This window comes from Echinops telfairi, unplaced genomic scaffold (genome assembly GCF_000313985.2).
Source record: "Echinops telfairi isolate 266 unplaced genomic scaffold, ASM31398v2 ScPeMD7_5868;HRSCAF=6743_0, whole genome shotgun sequence".
Lineage (NCBI taxonomy): Eukaryota > Metazoa > Chordata > Mammalia > Afrosoricida > Tenrecidae > Echinops > Echinops telfairi.
The window spans coordinates 13565155-13577007 of NW_022109767.1; the positions used below are offsets into that span (position 1 = coordinate 13565155).

The 11853-nt window shown below is 37.7% G+C and overlaps 1 non-coding gene across 1 annotated transcript; it reads right to left on the reverse strand.

The window, feature by feature from the left end:
• Nucleotides 1-11490: 11490 nt before the first annotated feature.
• On the reverse strand, nt 11491-11681 carry LOC115871477. The gene has a single exon (XR_004047324.1). It is a non-coding gene; the product is annotated as a U2 spliceosomal RNA (small nuclear RNA).
• Nucleotides 11682-11853: the final 172 nt, after the last annotated feature.

The window sequence follows — 11853 nt, forward strand, 5'->3', positions numbered from 1 at the left end:
TTTTGAGAATGACGAAGGCAATGAATGTACAAATGTGCTTTACATAATTGATGTATGTATGGATTGTGATAAGAATTGTATGAGCCCCTAATAAAATGTTAAAAAAAGAAAGATAGATTTTATAAGCAATGTTGTTATCCATTGTACGAAATTTGCCTAAATCATAAACTGATTGTTTCACCTTATATTTTTATGCCCTCAAACCCCTCATCTTTCTCTCCTCAGAATTCCTCTGTAGATTTCTATCATCAGTCACAATATACAAGACACCCAGTAGGTTTTATAAAGCCAGAGGTTTTAGATGTCCAGAAGAAATTCTACATCTTTAGGGAGTAAATTATCATATAACCTGATTTGCATTTTCTTTAAATGTGGTTCTATATCTGTGAGTTGATTCCTACTCATAGCTATCCTACATGACAGACCAGAACTCCCAGGGCCTTTTCTCCCATGCAATTGCTGGTAGATTTGAACCTCTCATTGTTTGACTAATAACTAAGCGCTTAACCATTGTGCCACCAGGCTTGCTTGTTGGTCCCTTCTATCTAACTGTCAGTATTTGAACATGCTGACAGATCCCTCTTCAGTTTGAAGATACATCCACAAAAAATATTCACACAACAGGAAGAGATAGTAGATTTGAGACATGAAATTATCATTCTACATGCCCCAAATTCATCAAATACGAGCAGTTTCATGTTATTTAATACACTACAAAAGTATGTTTATGTACAAAAATGTCCTTCAACTATTGCTAAGGCATTGCAAAAACTGACAGTGATTGAGGATTAGTCAAGTAGTATAGGGGAAAAAATAAGTACGATGTAAGTGTTATGACTGCTGAAAAATGAAGATTCGAGAACTCTTGTGTCACTGAAGAAAAGCTCTCCACAGTTTAGCTTCATCAATTTTCCCTCTTTCTAGTGCCTTTGGTTCGCGTCTAAAGATGTCAAAGCTCTCTTCCTGTTTGAAGAGATCCTAACTGAATTTAGTTAGACGTGAGCTGATGCAGTATTTCAGTTTTCCAAATCTGAATGCTTTCCTGTTGGCACAGGTCTACCTGTAGAGTTGAACCTTCAAGGTAACCATTGTGTGGCTCACTCTAGTCACATAAAACCTTTATTCACCATACTGTGGCTTCGTATCCTGTGAGAGTGTAGGATCAAGGAGAAACCTGTTTTTTGGTCCTCCTCCCCTGTGACAGTTCGGTTTATTGTGCCAACCTGGCCGAGAGGAACATGTGGGAGTAATGAGGTTGCAGTTTGATTGGAGGGCACAGAGATAAATGGCTCTGCAAGGTCTGCCCCCCTCTCTGGCTACAGACCGTGTTGCCGCTTTAGCTAGTTCCCTGCCTCAACCTCTATGCTACATCACCTGTATGTAGGCCCAGCCAACCTGTGGCTCAGAGGTCCTATAGTTAGAGCTTGAGGTTCCTTCGAGACCTACTTCGCATGCTGCTGGTGCGTCCATCGCTTGAGCTTGAGGCTGGTGGATCCTGTCACCTTGCATTGCTTGAGTTTGATATCCAATCTGGGCCTGGTTCGCTAAGCTCCTGAGTTACTGACTGTTGCTGACCAGCCCTGCTGTTTGCTGCCTGTTGGCAGACTCTGCCTGCTTTGCCTGAGGGAGGACTCCACTGACTGCTTCCTTGACCTTGGACCCGGCAGCCCACTTGAGTTGAAGGACTTCCAGTATATTAACTGTTCCACAAAAGTGAGTTGAACTGAGCCCTCTGTACTGCTGTAGACTAACTAGCTATTATATTCCTTCTCGCTGTATGAACCTATCCTCATAGATATGTAATCATAAATGTCCTGGTTTTGTTTCTCTAGAGAACCCTGCCTAACACTGACCCCCACCTCATTTTAAAAAATGAATTTGTTTGTTACTGATGACTCCTCCTTCTCCTTTTTCAGCCACTCAGAACCATATTTAGATCTCAGGAGTGGGAATCTAGAGAGTCTTGTTATTAGTGGAGTGATTTTAATTTAATTAATTTATCAGTCTACCAATCAATCTATTTATTTATTTTCCTGTTAAGCTCTCCATTCCATTCCCTTTGCCTACCGCCCCCCACACCCCACACCCCAGCCCCGCCCTCATGATCTCTTCTCTCCCTTTTCCTGTCCCCGGTCTCCTTGTGTCATCAAAGGGTTGTCTTTTAGTGTGTCAACCACATTCCATCTTCTTTGTTTTTGCCGATGACAATGGCGATATGAAATATTTATCTTTGTAAGACTGACTGAATTTGCTAAGCATAGCGTTCTCTAGTTTTGTCTATGTCTTGCCTTGTTTAAGAGGGTTATCATTGTTTTGGTTTTTAAAAATCATTTTATTGGGGGCTCTTACCACAATCCATCCATCCATCCATCCATCGTGTCAAGCACATTTGTACATATGTTGCCAACATCATTTTCAAAATATTTTCTTTCTACTTGAACCCTTCTTATTATTGTTTTTTACTGATATATAAAATTGCATATTATGAATGTACCGAGGCTTGTTTATCCATTCCTCGATAGTTGGTATTTTGGGTAGTTTCCATGTTTTTCTTATTGTGGAAATTACGACAGTAAACATAGGTGAGCATATGTCTGTTTGTGTTATATTATTAATTTCTTTAGGGCATATACATAGTAGAGAGATTTCTGGATCATAAAGCACTTGGATTTGCATTTGTGTAAGGAAATGCCATACTGATTTCCATAATGGTTGTACAATTTTACAGCCCCCCCCCAAGCAATTTAAGAGCATCCCATCTCTTCCCAGCCTTTCCAGCACTTGTTACTTTCTGTTTTATTGGATTTTGCCAAAAGACAGTGTGAGGTAATATCTTATTGTTGTTTTTATTTGTATCTCTCTGATTGCTAATGAATGGACCATTTCCTCATATGGTTTGTTGGCTGCCTGGGCGTCATCTTTTTAAATTATCTAGTCAGGTCTTGCGCCCATTGTGTTTTTCTTGTTAAGATGTTTTAATTTTCCATAGATTTTGGATATTAGATCTTTATTTGATTTATCATTACTGAATATCCCCCCCCCCAATCTGTGGGTTCTTTGTTGACTCTTGATCAAGTCTTTCGTTGTGCATAAATGTTGTGTTTTTAGTAGGTCCCAGTTCTTTATTTTGTCTTCTATAGTATGGTTATTTTTCATCAGGTTTGGTAGTGTTTTTAAGATGATTATTAAGACCATCAATGAAAAAATAGGTAGACATTTAAGCACCCTAATCCAAGGCATAAACACACTACTGAACATAATTGCTTTTGTCTTATTACAGCTTCAACATTTTTAAGTCTTTGTATATTGCATTTCAAATGTTCAATAGATTATACATATAATTTAAATGAGAACATTAATATAGAGCTTGATTAGTGAATGATTAATGATGCCATACTTCTCAACCATGTCTTATTATGTCTTATTATGTCCCCCTTTTTAACATGCACCAAGACCACTTTGACCACGCTTCTCCAGACTCAGACAAATGGCCTATTTCTTCAATAAACTTACTTGAATAAATGCAAAACCTAAACTGAATCATTGACATTAGGTTGATTTAGACTCCATAATGTCTACTTGGCTGCAATTTCTATGGAAGCAGACAGGCAAGGGACCACGGGGCAGGTTCACTGTGGTTAGATTGTGGTCCCACATGTGGAGAGCAGCACTGCTCCACAGGGTTTCCGAGGCTCTGGCCTCCATCACCAGGCCTGTCTTCCTAAGTTCTTCTGGGTGCACTCAACTGCCAACTTTGGGCCACTAGTTGAATGCTTAATACTTGTGTCACCCAGGGACCTATTGGAATACCACAGGTGAAAATTTTACTTGTTTATTTTACTAAAGTGGAACCATTCTCTAGAACTCATTGTACTCAAATCTGCTTTTTCACTGACAACAACAAAAATAAAACCCCCCAAACTCAAGGCTATTGCGTTTATTCTGACTCACAGCAACCCTTTAGGACAGAACAGAACTGCTCCAGTGGGTTTCCAAGACTGAAAATCTGGAGGTAATAGAACACCCCAGGTATAACGCCACCAGGGTTATATGTTGGACTCCTAATGCAAGGTCAGCAGTTTGAATCCACCAGCTTCTCTTTAAAAGAAAAATGAGGCTTTCTACTTTCATAAATAGTTACAGTCTTGGAAACCCACAGTGGCACGTCTACTCTGTCTTATAGGGCCACTATGAGTCTGAATCAACATGATGGTAGTAAACATAATAACATACATAATTGTCAATGTTATGAATGCATCACAATTTACCCAGTAGTCCCCAAATGATAGGCATTCCGTTACTTCCATGCTAATATATGTATGTATGTATGTATATATATATATATATATATATAAATAACTCAAAGGTTGGCTGTTTGAACCCATCACCTGCTCTGTGGATGAAAGATTTGGTAGTCTGCTTTCCATAAAGATTTGCAGACTTGGAAAAAACTATGGGGGAGTTCTATTCTGTCCTATTGTGTCATTGTATTAAGGAGAGTTCTCTAAAGAAACAAAACCAGGATATTTATGATTTTACATAGATGATAGATAGATAGATAGATTTATACAGCACAAAAGAATATAACAGGTAATTAGTCCACACAGCAGTACAGAGGCTCCATTCAACTCACTTCGGTGGAACAGTTAACACACTGGAAGTCATTCAACTCACAAGAGCTGCCAGGTCCAAGGGCAAGGAAATAGATAGCTGAGTCTTCCCTTGGGCAATGCAGGCAGAATCCTCCGACAGGCAGCAAACAGCAGGGTGGTCACCAATAGTCAGCAGTTCAAGAGCTTAGTGAAGCATGGGTGGAATATCAAACTCAAGTAATGCAAGATGACAGGATTCACCAGCCTTCAACTCAAGCGATGTATACACCAGCAGCATGGCAAAGCAGGTCTCGAAGGAGCCGCAAAATCTAGCTACAGGATCTATGATCCACAGGTTGGCTGTCCCACAGGTAGTGTAGCTCACAAGTTGAGGCAGAGAACTAGCTAAAGCAGCCGCACACTGCTCTGACCACCCAAGAGCAAGAGAGAGGGTGGCGGGCCTTTCAGAGCCATTTATCTCTTTGCCCTCCAATCAAACTTCAACCTGATTAATCCCACATGTTCCTATTGAATAGGTTTCCACAATAAACCTACCAATCACAGTCACTATGACTTAGAATGGGCATTGTGGCAGGTGGTTTGATGGATTTTTTTTGGAAATTTACATAGATAAGAAATTTCTGTCACTGGCAAATATGGCCTTGGTGATAGAAGTGAAGTTAGAGATTTGCAGAATCTAGAAATTTGTCATCACAAATACTCTGTTCAACAATATAAACTGTCTATAACCACAGACTTCTCCATATGGAATACATAAAAATCAAATTGACTATATTTGAGGGAAAAGTCCAGGGCTGACAGTGAAACACCAATTACTCATGTTTAAGTTCAGAAGGAAGCTGGAAAAAATGAAAACAAGTCCACCAGAATTAAAATATCATTTTGATTATATGCCACCTGAGTTTAGAGAATATTTACAATATAAGTTTGATTCATTGAACACTAATGACAGAATATCTGAAAGTCAAAAAGAAAAAACATGTTCCACATGTGTTAAGCTGAATGAACTGAAGAAAAATATTCAAGCCTCAAGTTGCAATATTGAAAGGTTCTAGAAGTAAAATATTGATTGATGCAGAAAATATCAAAGAAGATGGAAAGAATACACATACCATTTCAAGATGTACCATATGAGTAACAATCAAAGGTACTGAAGGAAGAAGTTGAAGCTACATTAAAGACATTCGCCAAAGCAAGGCTCCAGGAATTGAAAATATTTCAACAAACTCTAGAAGAATTGGAAGCACTTACTTGTCTATGCCGTGGAATTTAGAAGAGAGCTGCTGGGCCAGCTGACTAGAAGGGACCCATAGTTGTACCCATCCCACAGAAAGGTGATCTAACAGCTTGTGCAATTGGAAGACACTTAGAAACCACAGTTAAGATGAGGGAAAACATGAGAAAAAAAATGTGATGTTATCACTTTCTATTTTTGCCAATCTGAGTTAAAAATATTTCCTTACTTATATTTGTGTTGCTACTAGAGACATGAAAATCTTTTCATATGTCTACAAACATTTTAATCTTATCTCTGTGAATTGTCTGTTTAGATCTTTCTTACTTTCTACAAAATTATTGCTCTTTTTCATTATGAGTTAATAAGGACTCTGTATACTGGAAATAATAATGCCTTTAAAGCAAATAAAAAAGGCATATAATGCATTGGGAAAATATTCACCATATATATTATGGTAAAAGCATTAACAGCATTTAATACATAAAAAATAACAAATGCTTAGAATAAAATCATGCAATCAAATATGTCTATTTTCCACTATGGCTTCTGGGGATGCTGCTTATTTAATGAGATCTACCTTCTTTCACATGCATTGTCCAATCTAAGGCTGCATAAGTATCTTCCAAGATTATGATATGATTTCATAGTTTTATTATTTTAACTCACTGCCATCCAGTCCATGCTGACTCATAGTGACCCTGAAGTACAGGGTAAAACTGTCCCTGTTAGTGTCTGAGATTAATTCTGTATTGGAGTATAAACCCAATTTTCATCCCAAGGTGGTTTCGAACTGCTGCCCTTATGATTAGCAGTCCATTGCATAACCACTATTCCACCAGGGCTCCTCATATGTTAATAAGCTTGAGTTAGTAAACAGCATTGTCTAAAGTGCTTTGTAAGGCAACGTAAAGTTCTTCACATTGTTTTGTAAAAAAGTCAGATTTTGATATTTGAAAATTTCAAGTGTACATATTATTTTTCTCAAAAAATATCTGTCAGAATTATATGAAAGATAATCATGAAAATATGAGGGGTAGATTTTCACCAATCAAGTGTTTCCTATTTACTACGATTTCTAAATTTAGGAATCTTTTACAACATTCTTTGGGCCTAGAATGATTTCAACGTTTTTATACGCTTCAGGGAGGAGATATGGTGGTTATTAGTAGGGCTGTGACTCGAATGGTCGGCAGTTTGAAACCACCAGCAGCTTCTGAGGGCGAAAGACTGGACTTTCTACTCCCATAACCAGTTACAGTCTCGAAAACCCATGAGTTAGCAATGATTCCAGTGATATACTGTTAGATTCCTCAGGTGGGAAATACCTTGATTCTTGGCTTCGCACGAGAAAGAATTCATGCCGAAACCTGGTTTGTGATCCAAGTGGGTTTTTATAAAGGATAGAAGAACTTCTAGGTGTTAGAGTAACCCACATGGCACTGCCCACCCAAGTGGTGGTTAGAGGCCAGAGAGAGAGAAAGACGGAGGCCAGGCCACCCGGGACTGTGGGGGAGCAGTTGGAAAAGAGGGAGGCAGTCTCCAGGATCCAGCCTTTTTAGGGTCTTCCAGCTGGGAGACCCCATTGGCTGGATTAAACTCACCTGGCCTAGGTTGGGCCAATCCAGCTGTACCGCCCACCTAGGTGTACCACCCCTTTCTGGCTCGGAGCCTGAATTTGGAGTATGCCCAGTAGACACCTGGTCCCTGTTCTGGCTACCTAACAATACTATTAGGATATAGAGGTTGTAAAAGGAATTCAGGCAGACCAAATGTCTCGTCTGCTGTCTTGTTTTGACTAGGTATTTATTTGATTTTCTAAGTTTCAATTTCCTTATTTTACAATGATAAGGAAATCTACATAATGAAATAGTGAAATTTACAATATGGACTATCATGAGGATTAGTTACAGTAGTGGATATCAAAAGGACATTGAATAGTGCCTGATGTATAATAAACTTTCAGCAAATGCGGGTACTGTTATTAACAATGTTTTTCTTATCGGAGATAGACATGCATATTGGCTTTGAGAACCTAAATGAAAGGGATTTGGGCTCGTCACAGTGATGTATTACTGTTACCCAACCATTTCGCCATTGAAGTGTCTCAGAAACAAACAGAGACTGGATGGAAGTGAGAGAAAGCTGTACGCAGGTAGATCAAACAAGGAGCAAGCCAGGACCAGAGTGGCCTAGGGAAGCCCTGGGGTGAGGGTGGGGGTGAGGGTGAGAGTGGGGAGAAGGTTTGCAGTTTTACACGTATACATCAGGGAGTGAACTGGGAGGATTATGAATATGTAACATTTATGAATATGCATCGAGTTGGGGTTAGGACTCTTGGCCAGGAAGTGGCTGTCTAACACCTCCCTTCTAAATGCTGTCTGAGTTGGTCTGGTCCCTCCTCTGTTCCTATACCAAGATTCTTTTTTTTTGCCCCCAGCTTCAGTTGTACCTTTCAATTGCCCTTTCTGTGCACGTTCAGCAGGCCATACCTGGTTATAACCAAAAGTGGATTGCTGTGTGAGGTAATTTCCTAGGGGGGAAAAGGGCTCAAAAGAAGGAATAAGCAGTAAAACAAGTTTTGACATATGAGGTACATGTTTCAACAGCCTGTGGCAATATCTTTTATATTGTAAGAGTAGGTGCATTGGGAAAGTTTGAAAATTTACAGGGTTATACAAGGCGATGAGTATTGGGGGGCATAATGAACTAATGACTATTACTGTGTTTAATATTAAAAATTCAAACTATTTTTCTTTTGTCTTTGAAACTGTATTCCAAATATTCCAAAGGTAACATCATTTATTATATTTATTTGTATTTTGCTCTGAAAGTGATCGATTTGGGGCTGAGTGGCTACTTTAATTTGATTTGCTGACCAGCACAAATAGCTTTCATTCTGAAAATGCCTGCCTGTAAGATAGACAGAAGATACAAACATAACATGCTTTTAACTAAATGTCTTCTTGATTACTGCTTCCTCTATAACTTCTGAATAGTACTTACATTGATTTTTATCTGCAGATATTTTCAGATTTTCACAGAATTGGCTTTCCCAAAATCCATTGATTTCATTTGACCAACAGCAAGAGGAACGTGGCTCTACTTTGATTGTTCTGTCTGACAAACAAATAAGTAAATAATGCCACTATGTTCCTGTTCATTTCATCTCAACCACTTTAGATCATGGATTTTCATTTCTTGTGGTACTTCTGGCCCCTTTATAACTTAATCAAGTGGGTACATCCATTACAATTTTTATTTTTCTCTAGAAGTGAAATTTCAACTTAAAATTGGTACAGCACATCATAGTATAACTCGAGTCTTTTTAGAGGAAGCTTTTTGAAATAAAACAGAAAATATTTTTGAACAAAATATTTTTGAAGTGAAACAGAAAAGTAAATATACGTCTCCCCATACTAAAATCTGAATTAAAAAAAATACATAGTACATAGATTCTAAAATATATTCTAGATTAACAACCCTCAGTAAATATCCCACTGAGTTCATCTGAATTCATATAGCTACCTTTTATTGGATTTCCAGGGTTTTAAATCTTTGCCTCATCTTTTCCCCTGGAATGGTGGGTGGGTTTGAACCACTGACCTTGTGGTTAGTCCAATATTTACCCAACAGCATCACCAGGGCTGCATATATTGTAGATAAGTTTTGTTTCTTTGAAGAAAAAAAAAAGAAGAATGGAACCTGACTTACTTTGTTTTACTCAAGATGCAAGTAAAGAACACTCAGATAGTTCAAGGGAAGAAGGACGAAGAACAAATGCGAGTGGTAAATACAGGGAGGACGAGGGAAGACTATTGTTATACGGTAGGGAATGAAATCAATGAGACGGTTCAAAATATATATGTTTGTTGTATAGCTTCAAATAAATGACCACCACTATAATGCCTTGAGATTTAGAAGCATCTTTATTCAGTTAACTGGACTGCAAGCATCTAAAAGCGATACTTTAAGTTGCAATCCTGAGTGGAAATAATAGCCAATTTAGTTAGTCAAAAAAACCTATTTATCAGGAACTGAAAATTCAGGGAATCCAGGGTGGATGAGCCCTGCAGGACCAGTGGTGTGAATGGCGAGGCAGGGAGGGTGAAGGGAGAATGGGTAGGAAGGAGGGAACCGATTGCAAGGAACTATATGTGACCTCCTCCCTAGGGGACAGACAACCGAAAGGTGGGTGAAGGGAGACGTCGGACAGGGCAAGATATGACAAAATACCAATTTATAAACTATCGAGGGCTCATGAGGGAGGGGGTAGCGGGGAGGGAGGGGAAAAATGAGAACCTAATGTCGGGGGTTTAAGTGGAGAGAAAATGTTTTGAGAATGATGTACAAATGCGCTTTACACAATTGATGTGTGTATGGATTGCAATAACAGTTGTATGAGCCCCTAATAAAATGTTTTTAAAAAAAACAAAAAACCCATTTATCAGGGATTTTCCTAAAGAGCAAGCAGGTATTACAAAAGCAGAAAGCAATATTAATGTTGACATTCTTTTGATCAAAGCAGGGTATATCCATTACAACATCATAGTTGCAGCTGGATTGATTAAAACATCCTGGTTAACAAAATAAAAATAGTAAGATTAATTATGACATCCTGATTACAACATCAAAAGGAACAATATTAAAAAATAACAAGATTGATTACAACATCCTGATCTTGGGGACATAAGAGTACATTCATTCCAAAATCAATTACTAGCGGGACTTTCTGAGATGGGCAGGGGAAGGGGACAGGTCATTCAGCAGTCAACAAAATGGTGTTACAGTGGTTGGTGCTCGTCTGTCTCAGTGTTCAAAAATAGGGAACTCAAATTATTTGGAGGTTGTTGATGGTCTATAACTTATTAAAGAAATTATTTCCTACTCCTGCTTTTATGACAGTTTTCCTTAGGGATGGATGTTGAATGTTGTAAACAGTGTTTTTTTCCTGAGTCTACAGAGATTATATATTTTAAAATATTTTATTCTGCTTAAGTAGAGAATTACATGTATTAATTTTCTAATGCTGTCAAACTTACCTTCTTGAGGGTAAGTTTGATGAAAGTGCTATACTTTTTATATATTTATATATTTGACTGAGTACAGTACTATCCTAATAATATTTGTTTCTGTGCTCATTAAGAATTTTGACCTACGTTTAAAATCATTTTTTAAAGATTATGATATTATCCATATACTGGACCCATAAAACAAGTTGGAAAATCTTTTACATCCTCTATTTATTGAGAGGGTGTGTGAGCAAATTACTATTGTTTTTAAATGCTTCACATAACTTATCACTTCACTTATTAACAAAGCAGGGAAGAAATTTTCTTTGTAGAAAGGATTTTAATTATTAACTTAATTGCATTAAACCGATATGATGGTAGTCATATTTTCTACTTTTTCTATGTTAACTTTGCCATTTTTATCAGGAAATTAGTCCATTTAATTTAAGTTGCTAAATTTATTAGTACTGAATGATTCCCCCCTTCAACTATACCTTTAGTGTTTATAGGATCTATAATTATGTTTTATATTTCTTTTCACAAGTTGGTATTTTTGTTAGCATTCTTAATCAAATTTGTTATATGTATATATTTTCTTTTCTTTTTTTTTTTCTTTTATGAGGATCCCCTGAGGGGGTGCACCGTTCCTAGAAGTACTGCAATACCAGGTCAATGCGTGGAGTGGATGAAGCAAGCTCCTATTCCATCTCCCTGCTCCAAAAATCCATTTAATATATTGTCCTCGGATAGAGGACGTATCAGATATTAAACTGATAAGAACAGATACTACACTTGATCTTAGCCAAAAGGCCGAGAAGCGATATATGTATATATTTTCTAATGTTTTGAAAGAACCAACTTTTAATTTTTTTAAATTTGAATTTGCAATTTCTTTTTTTTTTAAATCATTTTATTAGGGGTTCATACAACTCTTATCACAATCCATACACATATCAATTGTGTAAAGTGCATTTGTACATTCATTGCCCTCATC